Source organism: Schistocerca cancellata, chromosome 4, assembly GCF_023864275.1.
Source record: "Schistocerca cancellata isolate TAMUIC-IGC-003103 chromosome 4, iqSchCanc2.1, whole genome shotgun sequence".
NCBI lineage: Eukaryota > Metazoa > Arthropoda > Insecta > Orthoptera > Acrididae > Schistocerca > Schistocerca cancellata.
In genome coordinates this window covers 65989442-66013143 of record NC_064629.1, presented here as the reverse complement: position 1 = coordinate 66013143, position 23702 = coordinate 65989442, and the positions used below count along the sequence as shown (strand labels likewise).

The following is a 23702-nucleotide window of genomic DNA, read 5'->3' as shown; positions in this document are numbered from 1 at the left end:
CTCAGAGAGAGAAAGTAATATATTTTGAAAAGAAACTGCTTTGAAAACAAGGGAGATATGATTTTTCAATTTGCTTACAGCGTCATATTGACACCAGTGGTACTAGGAAGGGGACAACAACACCTGATGCATGAAACCATAACAATGGTCAAAAAAATAAGTGGGAAATAATATTTTCACTGTTGCAAGTGTTCCGTGTAACAGCTGTTCAAACTAACATTCATCATACTATTTTTGTAAATGTTACATTCAAGAAACAAACAAACAACTTAAGTTGGGGTCATATTGGGCACAGTACGCAATGCAAAAACCACGAGTATATTTTAATGCGTTTTAGATACAAACATGAACGAAACATCAATGGATACGATTGACTCACAGGATGGAGGTCAAATGGTTCAAATGGCTCTGAGCACTATGGGACTCAACTGCTGTGGTCATAAGTCCCCTAGAACTTAGAACTACTTAAACCTAACTATCCTAAGGACATCACACACATCCATGCCCGAGGCAGGATTCGAACCTGGGACCGTAGCGGTCGTGCGGTTCCAGACTGTAGCGCCTTTAACCGCGCGGCCACTCCGGCCGGCGATGGAGGTCATATCTTGAAAATAATAGTTTTGTAAACAAGGGAAATATATATTTCCAGTGTGCTTCTGCGGTCATATTGACCCCAGTGGTTCTAGGAGAATTAACCTCTGTATCACCTCACTCAGTCCACGTGTTTTTTGATACGCTCATTTGCAGTTCGTCATATTTCCAGGGTTGTAACATAATATCAAGATAGTAACGAAGCAACGTTTTGAAAATGAGAATGATTTTCAAAACAGGTATCAATTTCTTGCCATCCTACGATAGATTTAGAATCATTTATAGGAGAATGATTGCATTCAGTAAGATAGTTCATTGATTGAATTGTAGTTTGTAGCCTGAAACATTATAGTAATTGCAGAAATGTTGACGAGAGTAATTGGAGCAGGTGGTTTCTTCACAAAGAAATGTATTTAATGACTCAGTCAAAAAATTTACATGAAAGTAGACCTTGTGTAACTGTTGAACTGAGTGCTGAGCTGGAAGTAAGTATTGGCCAATTTTTTTTCCAATACTTATCCAATCTGAAAGTCTGCTGGTTACCTAACGATCTCGACGTTCGAGGGACGTGAGCCTGTAACACTGTTTTTCTCTGTATCGTGTGCTGGTGATGGAATAAACAATCTTCGCTACAACTTGTCAGCTAAGTGGAAACGATATCCTTCGTTGACTTCCAAATTACTCTGTAGTGAATTAAGAAGGCAACGCATTATTGACATTCTGCTTGGTGCCCCCGAGCTATCGTCTGTATGTTGTAGACCATATACTGATATCCATTGTAAGAAATGTCAGACTATAAATCTGATGGCTCAAAGTCAAATTCGAAGAGCTACCTAGAATTGCTCATTTCTTGCACATTACGGAACGTTCACTTCTTACAATGCCTTGTGTAACTGAAACACGCCAAGTGAAGTGTTTTCGTATTCTCCGTATAATTGGGTAGGGGAGTCGCTTCTCAGATATGACGAAGGTATCGGTAGGCACCCTCCACTTTATTTTTTCAGTTGACATTCAGTATGGGTGCACTGTTTAGCCATCGACAATTACACTGTTTAGCCTACAAGAGTTACACTATTCAGCTATCAATAATTATCGAAAAAATTGATTTTTTTAAAAAAAAGGATGTGCCGGCCGCTGTGGCCGAGCGGTTGTAGGCGCTTCAGTCTGGAACCGCGCGACCGCTACGGTGGCAGGTTCGAATCCTGCCTCGGGCATGGATGTGTGTGATGTCCTTAGGTTAGTTAGGTTTAAGTAGTTCTAAGTTCAAGGGGACTGATGACCTCGGAAGTTAAGTCCCATAGTGCTCAGCCATTTGAACTTAAAAAAGGATGTAAATGCACATTTCCTTAAAAATAGCTAAACAATATTTACGCACCCTCCAGCACCACCAGGAGATATTATTGGTGGTCAAACTAATTTTCGAGTGAATGGCTAAATTCTGAAAAAGAGGTTCACGTGCCCTTTATATATATGTACATTCCTCTATAATTTTGTGTGCACCACTACCTTGCAAAAGCTATACACACACACATTTGGTGTACCACCCGAAGGTCGACAAACGACTGAATAATCATCCAGAGCGAAATATTTGAACATGCTGTGATCAACGAGTCGTGATCAATTCCAAAAAAGCCTTTTACTCCACAAAAGTGCAGCAGTGGATTCATTGCACAGTTTATTTGAGGTAGCTAATCAGGAGAGAGAGGTAGCTGTGGTATACAGTGTTTGGAATGACGTTATTGCCTGGAAAAGGAATGTATAATTCGAACAAGGGAATGGGCGTTTACTTGCTTCAACTATCTTCTATTTTTGTAATTTTCTGAAAAATGGAGTCCTTAAATCCATTCGACAGCAAAATGATTACAAAACGATTCCTTGTAACTCAGTGTATAAGGTGCAATCAAATGAAAATGAAACACATAGAAAAAAAATTAGTGAACCGTTGATTATTTGAAAACTAATCGCCATAACCGTGAATTCATTTGTCCCTCTGTGAGCCGAGATGGTGAACGCCGTCATGTCTCAGCCTACGGAAGCACAATTGTACCCAGTCGTACAATTCTTCGTCCGAAGCATGTCGCGGCCACGAATGTCTTTCTTCAGGTCTCCAAAAATTTGGAAATCGTATGGGGTGCGATCGTGGATTAATAGAAGATGTGTCAGGGGTTCTCAGTGAAACGTCTGCAGCGTACTCGAAACAACCTTGGCAACATGTTTAGAATACACTGCAGAAGTTTCGGTGGGAAATCCTTACACATCCTCAATGCAGTCCCAATCTTTGCATGAAGAGGTGCATGCCTGTGTAGAATGATGGTTCTGTAGGCAACGGCAAACATTTTTCCATAAAGGCTTTGACCGTCTTGTCTCACAGTTGGATAAATGTATTAACAGTTGCGGCGATTGCTTTTGAAATTATTAACAGTTTACCTACTTTTTTCCATCTGTCTCGTTATCATTTGCCTGCCCCTTACACGTGCACGGCGCCGAGTGTTTGAGTGCTTATTAATACGGCACCACAGATATCGAATGAATTCAGAGATGCGCCCCCTAGCACCCAGCAGTACGGTACAGCCAACTTTAAAAGTGACAGAGATGCTAGGGAACTGAAAAGGGGATTTGTGGCAGAAAAGGGACGTGGTTTCGGTATCAGAATGAGACAGTACACACATCTGATGCCTTTGTCCACTATCTCGTTAGGAACAATGAAAACAGATAAGAGAAATTACGATGCATATTCAGACATATAGATAGGCATTTTCACCCTCTCTCGATACGCGAAATGGATACGAAAGAAAATCGTAAGTACTACTACGAAGTATCGACTACAATGCACTGAGTAATAGCTTCTGATGTATATATGTAGATATAGACGTAGATGACGCCATCTTTTCCAATGAGTATGTCCGATGATTCGGACTCTGTCGCCGCAAACTCTACGTTCTGTCTCCACCAAGGGATTTCATTATCCAGAACATCGTTCATATACCATTATTTCCTTAGTATTCGGGTTCTATGTACAGCAATGATACAAATGAAGGGGAAAAATTAGTAGATAGCTATGAACAGTGGTCAATAACAGGTAAAAATATCGGGAAACATATATATTTACAATATCAGTGAAGTACATGCAATGCAAGAGGCTTAAAACCAAACGACAAGTTAACCTGGTTGTGTGCGTGCACACAGCGTTGCGAAAGGGACACGAAATTACTCGTCGATCTAACACTGTTTACCGCCTCAAGTCAGTTTCGCAAACCACAACTTCCCGAAAAGGCCTTCTTTCTGACGAGTGAAAGGCCACCACTGAATCACACCTGTTGCCATCCGAACAGATAACCGCCGCATCCTCTCCACAGTCCAGGAAAGTTCCAACACCTTTCCGTCATGCGGCAGGTGAACAACCACCAGGCGGTAAATATTCCAAAATAATGTAGTGCCAGATCGTCAAAGATAAGTTTATCGCCTGTCCCAAAAGCATCTTGCACGGACTGAACCTATTTGGTGAGGCAGCCTCGTTCAAGATCGCCATTATCGACCAGGTGTCGAGTTTTCTTGAGGGCGAGAGCCTCAGGGAGCTACGGACCTTAACCTGGATTCAAACCGAGTGAGGTGTAAAGGTAGCTCTCTGAGGCCTATAATCTGAATCTAAGCGGCACGCACGATGAAAGGTCACTGAATGCCCTCCTTCAGGCCACTATGGCCGTCTTATGAAACTGGAATGCGCCCCTACGCGACAGCTGGTTGGAAAATCTCTAGTTTAATGCGAGAAATGCGCCGTGTGACAGATACTGCGAGCTGGCCTGTTTTATACGGTTCGCTCAGGGACGGTGAGTAATGGACAACGCGACAGCTTCCTTACGTGGATACTCCGGAAGCTTTTCGGAGAGTTGATCTACATAGTTTATGGAAAGCGTCTCAAATACTTGAACCCGGCCCTGAAATTGGAAGCCATATGCGGATAGGCCTGGACGCCTAACAGACTGAAAGTTGCTATCGAGTATAAATTGATGAAGTACGTTCGCCAAATGTACAAAATTCCTGCGAAAAGTTGAATAATATCTTGCAACAAATGCACACAACCACCACGATAAAAATAACACTCGAGGCTAAAAGACGCTAAGCATGGTAACTTTATATACAAATCATAACAGTATCGTGCACGTATAACCCCTTAGAAATTTCGCGCTGCTCGTTGTACAAAGATCATATGAGTGTAATATAGTGCTGCGATGCTATGGATTACTTTAGCAGAAGAATAGAAAAATTACATGACAGACTATTGTATACGTCGAACAAGTTATTACACACGTACTTGACGACGGAACTCGTCACAAAAAAGTCTATTTACACTTCTTTACAGATCAGAAGAACTTCTGGAACTGTTGCTTTCAGTAAGTATCATATTAAAGCATATTTTACTGTCGAAGGCTGTCACTAGTTTATTTATAGTTTTAAGGAGTGTACGTAATAGAACCAGAGCAACTGCCGGAAATTATTTAGATGCGCGTGACCAGCTGTGGCAGAGAGAGACGCTGGGTGTTGCTTATGTAAGAAAAGAAACTTCCGTATCGTTGTGACTTCATATATTTCACTAAATAAGGGAAAGTTCTTACTGTACGTTGCCCTTCCACCCGAACACGATACCCACTCTAGTCGATCCGTTGCGTGTTTCCTGCTGTACCACCAAATGGTTGCAAGTCGCTGCGTTGTAACTGATTAGTGAAACATTATTCATTTTTTCTCCACCATACTTCTTCAGATCGTGTGAACTCTGCCTTTTCTCATCTCACTGATGGGACAAAAAGTTGTAAGTAGTAACGCGTGCGATCAGGTGCAGCGGTAGTATTTCGGCTGGGCTGGTGAATCACGGTTAAACATTAGGCAAGCGCTGCGTGGCCTTTCAGTGCCATTTATCACAGCACAAGGCCAGTATTGAACTGTGAGACGATAAACAATAGAGCACAAGTAATACAGTAATCACAGAGTATCAGAAGGAAGACGTAACAAAGAGCTGTGTGTACGATGACTAAGTGGAGACCGAAAGGTCAACAGTCCAGCCCCAAGGGGATCTTACTATTGAGTAACGATCTGAAATTGACTTTTCTCCCCTGTTCGTGATACCTGCTACAATTAGACAGTGAAATACTTTCGCCGTGTAACTACAGCATCAAATCCGGGATAATTCAGGACACGCGCTAGACAATACGTCCACGGAGTGTCATAAATTGTAGTATTATATCGGGCTGTTTTACTTCTTTTATCTTCAAAACAAGCCTGTCTTTTTGCGCAGCGGAGCGATAGCAATTAAATTTTTAAAACAGATTGAAATCATCCAATTTTAGTATCATTTGCATAATCGCTTAAACATTACATTTTTGTGTCTCATTTACATAGATTCGCCAAGTATTGTACGTAATTAAGGCAAACTGCGTTTGAGTGATCTTTTAAAATCTTTTATCGGACACACAGTGAATTTATTTTTGCATTCGTAATACCATGGTATAACGTAGAGAGTTAGCACATAAGACCACGCACGGATCTGATCCACGTGCAGAACTAATAACTGCTGGTCTGGTGCACTTTCCAGCCTTACTGAAATTTTTAGACAATTTTTCACACACAACTTAAACACCATTTTCGGACATTGGTAGAAATCCACTTGTTTTGCAAAATACACTCCTGGAAATTGAAATAAGAACACCGTGAATTCATTGTCCCGGGAAGGGGAAACTTTATTGACACATTCCTGGGGTCAGATACATCACATGATCACACTGACAGAACCACAGGCACATAGACACAGGCTACAGAGCATGCACAATGTCGGCACTAGTACAGTGTATATCCACCTTTCGCAGCAATGCAGGCTGCTATTCTCCCATGGAGACGATCGTAGAGATGCTGGATGTAGTCCTGTGGAACGGCTTGCCATGCCATTTCCACCTGGCGCCTCAGTTGGACCAGCGTTCGTGCTGGACGTGCAGACCGCGTGAGACGACGCTTCATCCAGTCCCAAACATGCTCAATGGGGGACAGATCCGGAGATCTTGCTGGCCAGGGTAGTTGACTTACACCTTCTAGAGCACGTTGGGTGGCACGGGATACATGCGGACGTGCATTGTCCTGTTGGAACAGCAAGTTCCCTTGCCGGTCTAGGAATGGTAGAACGATGGGTTCGATGACGGTTTGGATGTACCGTGCACTATTCAGTGTCCCCTCGACGATCACCAGTGGTGTACGGCCAGTGTAGGAGATCGCTCCCCACACCATGATGCCGGGTGTTGGCCCTGTGTGCCTCGGTCGTATGCAGTCCTGATTGTGGCGCTCACCTGCACGGCGCCAAACACGCATACGACCATCATTGGCACCAAGGCAGAAGCGACTCTCATCGCTGAAGACGACACGTCTCCATTCGTCCCTCCATTCACGCCTGTCGCGACACCACTAGAGGCGGGCTGCACGATGTTGGGGCGTGAGCGGAAGACGGCCTAACGGTGTGCGGGACCGTAGCCCAGCTTCATGGAGACGGTTGCGAATGGTCCTCGCCGATACCCCAGGAGCAACAGTGTCCCTAATTTGCTGGGAAGTGGCGGTGCGGTCCCCTACGGCACTGTGTAGGATCCTACGGTCTTGGCGTGCATCCGTGCGTCGCTGCGGTCCGGTCCCAGGTCGACGGGCACGTGCACCTTCCGCCGACCACTGGCGACAACATCGATGTACTGTGGAGACCTCACGCCCCACGTGTTGAGCAATTCGGCGGTACGTCCACCCGGCCTCCCGCATGCCCACTATACGCCCTCGCTCAAAGTCCGTCAACTGCACATACGGTTCACGTCCACGCTGTCGCGGCATGCTACCAGTGTTAAAGACTGCGATGGAGCTCCGTATGCCACGGCAAACTGGCTGACACTGACGGCGGCGGTGCACAAATGCTGCGCAGCTAGCGCCATTCGACGGCCAACACCGCGGTTCCTGGTGTGTCCGCTGTGCCGTGCGTGTGATCATTGCTTGTACAGCCCTCTCGCAGTGTCCGGAGCAAGTATGGTGGGTCTGACACACCGGTGTCAATGTGTTCTTTTTTCCATTTCCAGGAGTGTAGTAACATAGGTCAGAGGTCGCGGTTCAAATGGCTCTGAGCACTATGGGACTCAACTGCTGTGGTCATAAGTCCCCTAGAACTTAGAACTACTTAAACCTAACTCACCTAAGGACATCACACACATCCATGCCCGAGGCAGGATTCGAACCTCCGACCGTAGTGGTCGTGCGGTTCCAGACTGTAGCGCCTTTAACCGCTCGGCCACTTCGGCCGGCTAGAGTTCGCGGATGTGGATATTAGTAACACACATTTAAGGCTGCTTCTGGAAATAAATGTATTTAAAATAAATGTAAAAGTAGGCAAATAAAAAAAAAAAGTTTCTCTTATTACTCAAGTTCTACGCCAATACCCGATTTAAAGCTTCTGACGGTAATGGGAATACGATATAACGTTTCTATTAAAATTCCGCATGCTTAAAATCCTTGTGCTAAAGATGAATTATCAGTCCCCAATGGGTATTTTCAGAGTTATAAAAGTCATTTGCGATGGAAAAATTAGTGAGTATTCACCGATAGAAAAAAATCACAACACCAAAAAATTATTAATGTAGAGTAATAAAATTTCGGGTCTACATATGTCTAGGTAACATATTTAAGTGATTAACGTTGCAAGATGACAGGTTAATGTACGCCCGAGATAAGCTATTGCATATGGGAAATGCTGGTACATTAGTAACCGGTGTAACCGCCAGAACGTTGAATGCAAGCGCGCAAACGCGCATGCATTGTGTTGTACAGCTGCCGGATGCCAGTTTATGGGATGGCGTTCAATGCGTGTTGTACTCGGTCGACGATTATAGGGACGGTTAATGCTGTTTGTGGAAGACGCTGGAGTTGTCGTTCTATCGTGTCCAAATGTTTTCGATTGGAGACAGATCTGCCGATCGAACAGGCGAAGACAACCAGTAGCGCGTGTGGAGTGGTATGTGGGCGAGCGTTATTCTGTTGGGAAACACCACCTGGAATGCTGTTCATAATTGGCAGCACAACAGGTCGCATCACCAGACTGACGTACAAATTTTCAGTCAGGGTGCGTGAGATGAGTCCTGCTGTCACAAGGAATCGCTCCAGTGTGCCTGGCACGCAGGCTGGTTGCTTGTCGGCTCCCAACTGGCCTCCTTCTAACCAACAATGGCGCCGAGGCAGATCCAGCTTTCATCAGAAAACAGAACACACCTCCACGCTCTCCCTTGACACCACTGAAGTACTGATTTTACTCAGAGTACGCGAAGGAACTTGCCCCCCTTCTTGCAGCGGTGTACCGTAGGTCTCTAGAAGAATCATTTCCCGAAACGCGTCGTGCGAAAAATAAAATAAAGAAAATCGTGACTGGTAGCAGATGAGTTATAAACAAAAGTAAAATGAAACTTTCTGGAAATATTTGTAAGCACGTGCAGAGGAAAAATAACGAATAAACCCTTGAAAGAAACGTCTGAATTTCCATATGGGAGGGTAATATCTGATAACTGCTTACCATGTTTACGTTCCAGGTTACCAATATTGCTCAGTGTGGCGACCATCTGTATCCACGACAACCTGGAAATTTGTATGCATACCATTTCACAATTGTACTGTATCGTATTGTTATGGCTGGAACTGTAGACCTAGAAACGATGGAGAGGCTTCTTCCCCGCCGTAGTCCTCAGAGGTTCACAACCCCACAACAGGCTACAGCAGTCCACTCACCCCACCGCCACCCCACACCGAACCCAGGGTTATTGTGCGGTTCGGCCCCTAGTGGACCCCCGCCCCCGGTCCCCGGACCCCCTCCCTCCACCCCGTCCCCCCCTCCCCCCCCCCCCAGAACGCCCACACCAGACGAGTGTAACCCCAATGTTTGCGTGGTAGAGTTATTATGGTATACGCCTATGTGGAGAAAGCGTCTGTGCAGCAATCGCCGACATGTGTAACTGAGGTGGAACGAGGGGAACCAACCTTCATTCGCCGAGGCAGATGGAAAACCGCCTTAAAAACCATCCACAGACCGGCCGGCACACCGGATCTCAACACTAATCCGCCAGGCGGATTCATGCCGGGGGCCCGGCACGCCTTCTCGCCCAGAAAGCACTGCGTTAGACCGCACGGCTAATCGGGTGGGCTTTCACAATTGTTCGCAGCATTTTTCGAACGGTGGGCCATGGATTTTTCAACTGTCGTGACACAGCTCGTGCACTGCTTGAAGATCGCACATTGCATCCTGATTTCTCAGCCACGGCAACAGTAATTTCAACAATTTATAATCAATTAGCAGTCAGCCTCTTCCGGATTCAGTTCACAAATCGCCAGGTAACTCGAACATCCGAATCTTCAACCCCGGTGCGGAAAGAGGACCTCTTCGTAGTCCTCCAGTGGGTCGATAGTCGCGAAAAGCAGCAGTACTGTTGCTCTTGGTTTGATAAAACAACTTTACGAACAAAGCCCTGCTCACCAAGTCCAGACCAATGTTGACTGTCTGCAACTGTTTTTCACAGCGATGCTTGTGTTTCAACCCTACGTCGCCGTAACAGTATCGGCGACTAACAGCAAGTCGTGAAATAACACTACTGAAAACGCAAATCTTGCAGCGCACAGTCTGAACATCATTCCTGTTATATTGAGTACTCCTTTGGTAAATTGTTTTCCGTCTACACTGGCTCAAGTGGCGATAGTTTAATTATAACCACCCTGTATACGCATTAGGCAACTGCCTTGCCGCAGTGGATACACCGGTTCCCGTCAGATCACCGAAGTTAAGCGCTGTCGGGCGTGGCCGGCACTTGGATGGGTGAACATCCGGGCCGCCATGTGCTGTTGCCATTTTTCGGGGTGCACTCAGCCTCGTGATGCCAATTGAGGAGCTGCTCGACCGAATAGTAGCGGCTCCAGTCAAAGAAAACCATCGTAACGACTGGGAGAGCGGTGTGCTGACCACACGCCCCTCCTATCCGCATCCTCAGCTGTGGATGACACGGCGGTCGGATGGTCCCGATGGGCCACTTGTGGCCTGAAGACGGAGTGTATACGCGTTCGTGGGTGTGCCAGTGTTCCATACTAGCATAGTGACGTGGACTTATAAACAACGGTAACAGGACTTACCTAAATGTCTCTGCTCGCTTTCGAGCCAAGATGTCAAGTTGATAAGATGTCGACATCATCCGACTGCAATCGTGAAGCTTCATGGAACATACAGTGCACCGGGAAAACTTCCACGGTGGTTGCTGCGCTTCGCGACCGGCTAGGCCACAGGATGTGACGTAGTTGACTCTGCGGTCATGTGAAGAGCCAGTTTTAAAGCGCCCCATTCGACGGTGATACGGACCAGGTAGGCAGGACTGTCTTAACCTGTTGCTGCAGTGCTCTAGTGAAAATGGTGCCAACTAACTGAGCAGCTGCTTTAAAGAAACAGTTCCGTACAGTGACTAAACAATTGTTAAAGCTATGTATGCATGAGTTTTGACTACAGATTCTTGGATTACCTATGTAATTTGCTGTGTTTATTTTGTTTGCATGTCTATTTACAAATGAAATCCACTAGTATTTCCTTTAAATATCCCCGTCATTTAGGGTCAAAATTATGCAAACGGTAGGGAACCCTAAACTGAATATATGGGTTAAGGAAATGAATATTTCTAGTTGTACGGTTAGAATGAGAAATTCGTATTAAATGTAAATTGCTTATGATTCTACATCAACGTGGTGGCGTCAAAAATAATACACATTCGTCTGTTACCTGTCTCTGAACAAGTTTTTCCTAAGGGATTAAATGAAGTCGTTGGTGCATGAAACCCCCAGCAGAAACTAGAGAGCAACTGCCTCGTGGGGCCTCATCGTATAACAGCGCTATTTTACAAAGTGTGAAAAACATTTAAGTGCCATTGTAACGCACGTGATGAACAACTGATATGAGCTTAATTTGTCGCTATATACGGAAAGTTGCTCATGTAAACTAAATTTCTTAACAAAAAAAGCACCCACAAGACATGGTTGATGTCAATGTAACCTCGTCGACGTACACGTTACCAGCGGGCATGTAAATGATTAGAATTGCAGTTCTCTCTGACAGATAGAGCAGCCAAAAGAGTGCGTTAGTGTTGCTTGTGTTTAGTTTTTGTCATTACAACTGGTAGGGAGTATCAGGGGCGTGAACAGTCAGATATTGAGTGATCACTGTGAAGGACACGGAAATTGCTCGTACCCGTGTGAGACAGCGTTGTCAGCAGCGGACAGAATTTGAAAAGAGCCTTATTGTACGTCTCCATTTGGCCGGCTTGTCGGATCGTGCAGTATCCAGATTGGTGGGGCTTTGCGATGTGACAGTGTTGGTGTGCAGGAAAATATGAGATCTCGCATACTCGCCGTCAAGTTTTCCGTCGTCCACGTCTGACACCACAAGGGAAGGCAGTCGTATTCTGCACCAAGCACATTGTAGCTTCTTCACATCTACGCCTGCCATCCGAGAACAAGTAATGGAGACCCTGCAGATTTCTTTATCATCCTGCTCTATTGATCGAAGGCTAGCAGCAGTCGGGCTGAGGAATTATCGCCCGATGCCTACGCTGCCTTTAACAACACGCAAACGGCTGCGTTTGGAGTGGTGCTCTGACCGGGAAGCATGGACTGCCAATGAAAGGCATTGCACTGTGATGAGTAATGAATTGTGGGCCTACAGTACCACGGATGACCATCGTTAGGGAGAATGGCGGCGACCTGGGGTGAAGTTCCATTTTTCCCGTGTTTTGGAGAGGAACAGCGATGTTATTCCCTGCGTCATAGTGCGGGGAGCAATTGGGCATGATGACTTCAGGTCACGACTGGGAGCGTTCGAGCGAACTCTGACAGCCCAACAGTCGTCAGTCACGGACATTCTGCGTGCTCATGTGTAACCTCTTATGCTACAATATCGTGGTGCCATTTTTCAACAATACAGAACTCCTTCACACATGGAACGTGTCTCTACGAACTGTGTAGGTGATGCTACGTTACTTCCGAAGCCAGTAAAATCCCCAGATCTGGCCCTGATAGAACATGTGTGGGAACAGCTCGGACATCATCCTTCCCAGTGCCAGTATCAGGAATATCGAGGGCCAGTTACAACAGTTGCGGTCCTGCTTGCATCGCGAGAAGATCCTACGGCTTCATGACACCCTTTCCAAGTGAATTAGTGCATGCATCCAGACTAGAGGGGATGGTAACTGGGCTCATAACGGCATGTTCCTTGTAAATTTGATTCGAGTTTGTAATCACTGGAACAACATCAAAGACCCTCTCAGACCTTGAAGTTTTCTTTCGTTTCTTCCTCCCCTTCTGGGTGCTTCAACTTTTTTTGTCTGGCAGACTATTTTTTTCCCACAGTTATTTCCTTATTTCAAAGGGTAGAGTTCAGGAAGCTTTCTATCTGTATAGTCTTGTTCCCAAAGGCGTAAAACACTCTACGAAATGAGTAGATAATGGTGTTAATTTTAATACCAAAATCACGGCCAAAGAAGGGCTACACGTCCATCGACGTCAAGTTGGTAAGTAATAGACATTTCAGTTTATGGATTCCTTATGTCATACCTCACCGAAAAATTCTCGAAGATCTATAAACTCTCATATATGTGTCTAATACTTTGAATACGTAGATCTAGAGAAAATATTTATGATTGGTTTCTTTACTTGTCCTTAACACACAATTGCTGGGTTCGTAATCAGTTCGAGACCCTCTGGAACTTTATACATTTCATTTTATTTGTTCGCGTTAATTTATTCTCGTCTGAAAGAAGCGATGAGACAAAAACATAATTAGTTCTGAGACGATTTTAGCTTAGTTTTTAATGTTGTATTTCAGCAGTGTATGAACACTGAGATGACTACATACATTTTTAGTCCTGACGCCCTGTGCAGAGGTTGCGCTATACCTGTGTTTTGAGAATTACCGCATCGTGCATCTGTGCTGATCAAGCAGAATAACAAATCCTACACCAAGACTATGGCTTGAAAGTAACTGCTCCTGTATGCGTAAATGGTAGTACACGTTATTATTTAACATTGGCGATACATAAGCTGCGTTACAGGCGACTGTGGAGAAATTATTCAACGCAAAATTTAGACAACAATGCATAATAATTAAAAGAGAAACTTCAGTATCCGCAGGGTTCAAACTACACAACACACCACTTTCAGCGTATTAAATGGAAAGAGCCCGTATAATACGACACACGGACATGTAAACAACGCATTCGGCCGCATCTGCTTACTATAGGGTGTGGACAAAAATATGGAAAGACCACAAACGGGACTCATTGGCATGCCGAAAGCGGTGTAGGAACATTTTTGACATTTAAAACAGTTTTCACTCTCCACGGAATGGATAAAAATAGGTCCTGTACGATTTTCAAGGGAATCTTATACCATTCTTCAAAACAGGTAACGAAACTGGCGGTCGATAGAGACCACATAACATTCCCTCCAAAATAGAGCACAGGGACCCAACAAAGTGAGATCTGGTGATTGTGGTGGCCAGGACAGATGTAGCAAATCATCTTCGTGCTCGCAAAACCAGTCCTGTCAAACGAGAGGTGTGTGTACAGAGGATCTGCAGTCCTGGAATACAGCACTACCCTTGGGAACAAGCATTATACCATGGATTGGGCCTGATAAGCCAAACGGCCACACATCCTTGACAGTAATGCAGCTCAGCAGAGTAAGCATTGAGCCCACGGCAAACCGCGGTATGGCTGCCCAAATAGTCACCGAACCTTCGCCATGTTTCATTCTTGGGAGTTAAACTCGGTTATTAGTTGGAAGTAGTTTGAAACGAGACTCATTCGAACAAATGACTTTCTTCCATTGCTCCACAGTCCAGGTTTTATGGCTGCGGCACCACGTTTTCTACGTGCCCGGAACGGGCAATTGCCTATCCGATAAAGCCTCTTCGTCTCCGAAGAACTACTGCAACCTACATCATTCTAAAACTGCTTACTGTATTCATCTCTTGATCTCCCGCTATGATTTTTATCCCCCATCACCATCACCACACTTCCCTCCAGTACTAAACTAGTGCTTCCTTGATGTCTCAGAATGTGTTCTATCAACCGATCGCTTCTTCTGGTCAGGTTGTTCTACAAATTTCCTTTCTTCCCAACTCTCTTCAGTACCTCCTCATTAGTTACGTGGTCTACCCATCTAATGTTCAGCATTTTTCCGTAGCACTACGTTTCAATTGCTTCTATTCTATTCTTGTCTGAACTGTTTATCGTCCATGTTTCACTTCCACACATGGCTACACTTTCAGAAAAATACTTCCTAACTCTTAAATTTATATTAGATGTTAACAAATTTCTCTTCTTCAGAAACGCTTTTCTTGCCATTGCTACTTAGGCCATCATCAGTTATTTCTCTGTCCAAATAGCAAAATCCATCTACTACTTTGTCTCTTTTCCTAAACCATCTGATACCCTCCTTTCACACTGTCCATTCCTTTCAGATGTTCTTCCAAGTCCTTTGCTGTCTCTGACAGAATTACTATGCCATCGGCAAACCTAGAAGTTTTTATTTCTTCTCTCTGAACTTGAATTCCTACTCTAATTTTTTCTTTGATTTCTTTTACTTCTTTCACAATGTACAGATTGAATAACATTGGGGATAGGCTACAACCTGTCTCACTCCCATCCCAACCACTGCTTCAAATGGCTCAAATTGCTCTGAGCACTATGGGACTTAACATCTGAGGTCATCAGTCCCCTAGAACTTAGAACTACTTAAACCTAACTAACCTAAGGACATCACACACATCCATTCCCGAGGCAGGATTCGAACCTGCGACCGTAGCGGTCACGCGGTTCCAGACTGAAGTGCCTAGAACCGCACGGCCACACTGGCCGGCACCACTGCTTCCCTTTCATGCCCGTCCTCTCTTATAACTGCCTTCTGCTTTTTGTACAAGTTTTAAATAGTCTTTCGCTCCCTTATTTTACCGCTGCCACCTTCAGAATTTCAAACTTTTTCAACACTGTCAAAAGCTTTCTCTGCGCCCACAAATGCGACAAACATAAGTTTGCCTTTCCTTAACCTATCTTCTATGAAAAGTCGTAGGATCGGTACTGCCTCACGTGTTCTTTTTCTCCAGAATACGAACTGTTCTTCCCCGAGATTGGCTTCTACCAGTTTTTCCACTCTTCTGCAAAGAATTATTGTTAGTATTTTGCAACCACGAGTTATTAAACTGATAGTTCGGTATTATTCACACCCTTCAGCGAGAGCTTGCTTTGGAATTGGAATTATTACATTCTTCTTAAAGCCTGAGGGTATTTCGCCTGTCTCATACATCCTGCACATCACATGGAAGAGTTTTAACATGGCTTCCATGTCATACTCACCCAAAGGATTTTCCGTGGGAAGCACTCTCCTTCGTTAACCGTCACGTTGAGCCAGGCCACCACTCTTTAGCCGGATTAAGCTAAGATTGGACGCTTGTGACCAGGTGTGAGAACAATTATCGTCCGACGAAAGCCGGGAAACCGACGCTTTCACTCACCAACTGTCGCGGCCCGTAAATGCTCCGTTACACCCTCTCCAAAAATGAGTGTGAATTCCTAAGGGACCAAACTGCTGAGGTCATCGGTCCCTAGAGTTACACACTACTTAGAGTAACTTAAACTAACTTACGCTAAGGACAACACACACACACCCATGCCCGAGGTAGGACTCGAACCTCCGGCGGAAGGGGCCACGTAATTCGTGACATGGCGTCTCTAGCCACGCGGTCACTCCGCGCGGCGCTCTCTCACCCCCCTAAACAAATACTGTGTCTATAATAATATGAAAATGTATCAACTGGATGACGCGCGAATAATTCTTCACATTTGGAATACCGTTGTTAAGCTTCCACGATTGTTATGTCCAGGTGATATGACATTTTATTTAAAATTCATTAAATGCATGATGCCCTTGCACTTTATATTAACATCCGTCATATGCAGCCGAAACTATCCTCTATAGCACAAAAAAGTGACACGTCGCATCATTGCAGTCAGTAAATCATATTCAAATGCCAATGTGTATTTATGCGTGGCAGAGACATCTACATCTACATCCATACTCCGCAAGCCACCTGACGGTGTGTGGCGGAGGGTACCCGGAGTACCTCTATCGGTTCTCCCTTCTATTCCAGTCTCGTATTGTTCGTGGAAAGGACTGGCGGTATGCTTCTGTGTGGGCTCTAATCTCTCTGATTTTATCCTCATGGTCTCTTCGCGAGATATACGTAGGAGGCAGCAATATATTGCTTGACTCTTCGGTGAAGGTATGTTCTCGGAATTTTAACAAAAGCCCGTACCGAGCTACTGAGCGTCTCTCCTGCAGAGTCTTCCACTGGAGTTTATCTATCATCTCCGTAACGCAGCTTCAGAAGCACTTCATATTTCAGAGTCTAAGGTTTTTGGAAATTCTTGGAATATTACGTTACCTCCTGGCAACAGAAAGGAAGGAAAGTTAGCCAAAATTTGTAGTGTTTCAGACGCCTGTCTCATCCCCAAGTAAGTGATTCTTAAACACAGCTCTTTTATTAACATCGTAAATCATTGTAAATGATGACTTCGTTCCACTACATCACGCAAAAACCGAAACAGTAATCAAAGTCATGAATAGAAGCCTTGAGTTTGTACTAAAAAAGGTGAAATCAGTTGCATCTGCCGTCTAGTGGATCGCCAACGTCTTCTGAGATGCCAGACGGATTCCTCTTCTTGGCTACTTTGTAAAGGGGACAACTAGTGAATACCACGCGAATGGTCTGGAGAGAATGGGCCAAAACCATATATGAAACGATGTCCGGATTTCAAAAGAAAGTAATCGTCTTTCATCTGTCCTTGAAGGTACTTTTCAGTAAACTAGAAGATATGAATTACAGATTATTGACGGGTAATAAAGGTTATACTGTCATTTGCGACAACTATAAAAGTCTCATTCAGACCATACACGTTTCGCTTTATTTCAAAGCATCTTCAGTGCTCACGATAACAGTTTAGTTTTTTATGATACATCTTTTTCAAGTTCCTAAACAATCCTCATATTTTACATTACTACTACTAACCAGCATTAAATTACAATTATTACTCAAGATATTTTGCTTCATACTTAATTTCTAATGTTCTTTTACACATAAGGGCTTGATTTTTAGAACGTCACACTACACTGGATGTATTTACATTTTCATATTGTGTAGAGGCATGTGCACTTTGTGTAATTTTTATGATGTTGTGGGAAGCGATCATCGTTTCTTACGTTTACTGTGGCTATGGAAGCGGTTGCTGTTCTGTATATGTGTGTATGCGTATTTTTCGACTGGTGTGTGTGTGATATGTATATGGGCCAGTATGGGACAAGTAAGTAAACTGTTTCAAAAGTAATCATCATAACTGTTAATACATATATCCATCTGTACCCAATTGTGTACCTCACGAAATTGATTGCCACCAATGTCTTTCTTCAGGGCTCCAAGAATATGGAAATCGCATGGGGAGAGATCGGACATACACTCCTGGAAATGGAAAAAAGAACACATTGACACCGGTGTGTCAGACCCACCATACTTGCTCCGGACACTGCGAGAGGGCTGTACAAGCAATGATCACACGCACGGCACAGCGGACACACCAGGAACCGCGGTGTTGGCCGTCGAATGGCGCTAGCTGCGCAGCATTTGTGCACCGCCGCCGTCAGTGTCAGCTAGTTTGCCGTGGCATACGGAGCTCCATCGCAGTCTTTAACACTGGTAGCATGCCGCGACAGCGTGGACGTGAACCGTATGTGCAGTTGACGGACTTTGAGCGAGGGCGTATAGTGGGCATGCGGGAGGCCGGGTGGACGTACCGCCGAATTGCTCAACACGTGGGGCGTGAGGTCTCCACAGTACATCGATGTTGTCGCCAGTGGTCGGCGGAAGGTGCACGTGCCCGTCGACCTGGGACCGGACCGCAGCGACGCACGGATGCACGCCAAGACCGTAGGATCCTACGCAGTGCCGTAGGGGACCGCACCGCCACTTCCCAGCAAATTAGGGACACTGTTGCTCCTGGGGTATCGGCGAGGACCATTCGCAACCGTCTCCATGAAGCTGGGCTACGGTCCCGCACACCGTTAGGCCGTCTTCCGCTCACGCCCCAACATCGTGCAGCCCTCCTCCAGTGGTGTCGCGACAGGCGTGAATGGAGGGACGAATGGAGACGTGTCGTCTTCAGCGATGAGAGTCGCTTCTGCCTTGGTGCCAATGATGGTCGTATGCGTGTTTGGCGCCGTGCAGGTGAGCGCCACAATCAGGACTGCATACGACCGAGGCACACAGGGCCAACACCCGGCATCATGGTGTGGGGAGCGATCTCCTACACTGGCCGTACACCACTGGTGATCGTCGAGGGGACACTGAATAGTGCACGGTACATCCAAACCGTCATCGAACCCATCGTTCTACCATTCCTAGACCGGCAAGGGAACTTGCTGTTCCAACAGGACAATGCACGTCCGCATGTATCCCGTGCCACCCAACGTGCTCTAGAAGGTGTAAGTCAACTACCCTGGCCAGCAAGATCTCCGGATCTGTCCCCCATTGAGCATGTTTGGGACTGGATGAAGCGTCGTCTCACGCGGTCTGCACTTCCAGCACGAACGCTGGTCCAACTGAGGCGCCAGGTGGAAATGGCATGGCAAGCCGTTCCACAGGACTACATCCAGCATCTCTACGATCGTCTCCATGGGAGAATAGCAGCCTGCATTGCTGCGAAATGTGGATATACACTGTACTAGTGCCGACATTGTGCATGCTCTGTTGCCTGTGTCTATGTGCCTGTGGTTCTGTCAGTGTGATCATGTGATGTATCTGACCCCAGGAATGTGTCAATAAAGTTTCCCCTTCCTGGGACGATGAATTCACGGTGTTCTTATTTCAATTTCCAGGAGTGTATATGGAGGACGTATAAGTGCTTCCCAGCGGAAGCGTAACCTGAACAACCTTGGCAACATGCAAACCCACCCACATGCTGCAGAAGTTTCTCTGGAAAGCCCTTGCACATCCTCCATTACGACCTGTCCCCTCTCCATGCGATTTCCATATTTTTGGAGCCCTGAAGAAAGAGGTTGGTGGCTGTCGATTTGCTCCAGACGAAGAGGTGCACACCTGGATACAATCAGGACTTCGTAGGCAACGGCAGACATCCCATGAAGGCATTGACCATCTTGGCTTCCATTGGCACACAAAAGAAAACAAACGACTATTGCATTTTGCAACATCAACACCAAGGACACGAGGTGTTATCACATGTACAATACATCAAAACGTAAACATATCCGTATCAGTGAAGTATAGTGTTGTAGAAATTGAACCCCAATGTGTTGAAGAACAGTAGAAAATAAGTGATTAATACTTGTAATTTAATACTGTTTAATAGTAGTAATGTAAAACATGAGGTTTCTTAACGATCTCAACAGATTTGTAAGAAACACCAAATTATTACAGTGCCCACTGAAGATGCCCTGACATAAAGCGAAACACGTATAGTTTAAATAAGACTTTAACTACAGTCGAAAATAACGGAATAACCTGTATCACAAGTAGAACTGTGACTGAGAGAAAAACGATACCTAAAAACAAAAAACAAAAACAACAAGAAGTTATTGGTCCACCCACTTTATCTATTATAATTAGCACTCTCTGAGTTCCGTATACTTCTACAGCCAGTAAATTTGTGAATGGAAAATGTTTTTGAGTCCAGTTAATACGTTCTAGTAGCCGTAGATGAATATTTTACAGACCTCATACAAATGAACTTCAGGAATGGAATCTACCTACTGGAGAAACGGTGGATAAAACCCATTCACCAAAGGGCGAACTACGTGAAGACAGAAGTTCATTTTTACTTAACAAACACGGCCTTTCATTAACGGGACGATAACTATGTTCTTTGCCCTCTCTTCGTCTGTTATTACCATGTGAAAACACTCTTCTCATGGAAGTTCCTCTCGCAGCAAATGCACCAATTAGCAGCTTCCGTCATTTTCTCCAGCCAGAGGTGCATGTGTATGGGAAAAATAACGCCCGAGGGAAAACACGGACCTTACATTTATAATCCACAGAGATCTACATCTACATCTACATCTACATCCATACTCCGCAAGCCACCTGACGGTGTGTGGCGGAGGGTACCTTGAGTACCTCTATCGGTTCTCCCTTCTATTCCAGTCTCGTATTGTTCGTGGAAAGAAGGATTGTCGGTATGCCTCTGTGTGGGCTCTAATCTCTCTGATTTTATCCTCATGGTCTCTTCGCGAGATATACGTAGGAGGGAGCAATATAGTGCTTGACTCTTCGGTGAAGGTATGTTCTCGAAACTTTGACAAAAGCCCGTACCGAGCTACTGAGCGTCTCTCATGCAGAGTCTTCCACTGGAGTTTATCTATCATCTCCGTAACGCTTTCGCGATTACTGAATGATCCTGTAACGAAGCGCGCTGCTCTCCGTTGGATCTTCTCTATATCTTCTATCAACCCTATCTGGTACGGATCCCACACTGCTGAGCAGTATTCAAGCAGTGGGCGAACAAGCGTACTGTAACCTACTTCCTTTGTTTTCGGATTGCATTTCCTTAGGATTCTTCCAATGAATCTCAGTCTGGCATCTGCTTTACCGACGATCAACATTATATGATCATTCCATTTTAAATCACTCCTAATGCGTACTCCCAGATAATTTATGGTATTAACTGCTTCCAGTTGCTGACCTGCTATTTTGTAGCTAAATGATAAAGGATCTATCTTTCTGTGTATTCGCAGCACATTACACTTGTCTACATTGAGATTCAATTGCCATTCCCTGCACCATGCGTCAATTCGTTGCAGATCCTCCTGCATTTCAGTACAATTTTCCATTGTTACAACCTCTCGATACACCACAGCATCACTGCAAAAAGCCTCAGTGAACTTCCGATGTCATCCACCAGGTCATTTATGTATATTGTGAATAGCAACGGTCCTATGACACTCCCCTGCGGCACACCTGAAAACACTCTTACTTCGGAGGACTTCTCTCCATTGAGAATGACATGCTGCGTCCTGTTATCTAGGAACTCCTCAATCCAATCACACAATTGGTCTGATAGTCCATATGCTCTTACTTTGTTCATTAAACGACTGTGGGGAACTGTATCGAACGCCTTGCGGAAGTCAAGAAACACGGCATCTACCTGTGAACCCGTGTCTATGGCCCTCTGAGTCTCGTGGACGAATAGCGCGAGCTGGGTTTCACATGACCGTCTTTTTCGAAACCAATGCTGATTCCTACAGAGTAGATTTCTAGTCTCCAGAAAAGTCATTATACTCGAACACAATACGTGTTCCAAAATTCTACAACTGATCGACGTTAGAGATATAGGTCTATAGTTCTGTACATCTGTTCGACGTCCCTTCTTGAAAACGGGGATGACCTGTGCCCTTTTCCAATCCTTTGGAACGCTACGCTCTTCTAGAGACCTACGGTACACCGCTGCAAGAAGGGGGGCAAGTTCCTTCGCGTACTCTGTGTAAAATTGAACTGGTATCCCATCAGGTCCAGAGGCCTTTCCTCTTTTGAGCGATTTTAATTGTTTCTCTATCCCTCTGTCGTCTATTTCGATATCTACCATTTTGTCATCTGTGCGACAATCTAGAGAAGGAACTACAGTGCAATCTTCCTCTGTGAAACAACTTTGGAAAAAGACATTTAGTATTTCGGCCTTTATTCCGTCATCCTCTGTTCCAGTACCATCTCGGTCACAGAGTGTCTGGACATCTTGTTTTGATCCACCTACCGCTTTGACATAAGACCATAATTTCTTAGGATTTTCTGCCAAGTCAGTACATAGAACTTTACTTTCAAATTCATTGAACGCCTCTCGCATAGCCCTCCTCACACTACATTTCGCTTCGCGTAATTTTTGTTTGTCTGCAAGGCTTTGGCTATGTTTATGATTGCTGTGAAGTTCCCTTTGCTTCCGCAGCAGTTTTCTAACTCGGTTGTTGTACCACGGTGGCTCTTTTCCATCTCTTACGATCTTGCTTGGCACATACTCATCTAACGCATTATGTACGACGGTTTTGAACTTTGTCCACTGATCCTCAACACTATCTGTACTTGAGACAAAACTTTTGTGTTGAGCCGTCAGGGACTCTGAAATCTGCTTTTTGTCACTTTTTCTAAACAGAAAAATCTTCCTTCCCTTTTTAATATTCCTATTTACGGCTGAAATCATCGATGCCGTAACCGCTTTATGATCGCTGATTCCCTGCTCTACATTAACTTTTTCAAATAGTTCGGGTCTGTTTGTCACCAGAAGGTCTAATATGTTATCGCCACGGGTCGGTTCTCTGTTTAACTGCTCAAGGTAGTTTTCAGATAAAGCACTTAAAAAAAAAAGTATGTCGTATGTAAAGTATGCTGGCGGCAGAACACAATCGATGCCTTTTGTGCGTGATAGCAATGTAAATACTAAAGCAGATTTAGTAAACACAGCCTTAAAAAATTCCTTCACCAAAGAAGACGAAGTAAATATTCCAGAATTCTAATCAAGAACAGCTGCTAACGTAAGTATCCTCGGAGCAATGAAGCATCTTAAATCAGTACATAAAAGCAAGTCTTCTGGCCCAGACCGTATACCAGTTGGGTTCCTCTCAGAGTACGCTGATGCAATAGCTCAATACTTATCAATCATATACATCCACTCTCTAGACGAAAGACCCGTACCCAAAGACGGGAAAGCTGCACAGGTCACACCAATATTAAAGAAAGGCAGTTGGAGTAATCCACTAAATTACAGGCTCGTATCGTTAACGTCGATATGCAGCAGGTTTTTGGAGCATATATTGTGTTCGAACATTGTGAATTACCTAGAAGAGAACGGTCTATTGACTCACAGTTAACGCAAATTTAGAAAACATCATTCTTGTGAAACACAACTACCTTTCTACTCACACGAAGTGCTGAGTGCTACTGACAAGCGATTTCAAGTTGCTTCTGTATTTCTAGATTTCCG

At 44.8% G+C, this 23702-nt stretch overlaps 1 protein-coding gene and 1 pseudogene across 1 annotated transcript in view; both read left to right on the top strand.

Annotated features, from left to right (window-relative positions):
- Positions 1–23702, top strand: part of LOC126183342 (uncharacterized) — a 907422-nt gene that overhangs the window by 227335 nt on the left and 656385 nt on the right. The gene's annotated exons all lie outside the window — the stretch shown is intronic.
- On the top strand, positions 10368–10485 carry LOC126185715 (5S ribosomal RNA; annotated as a pseudogene).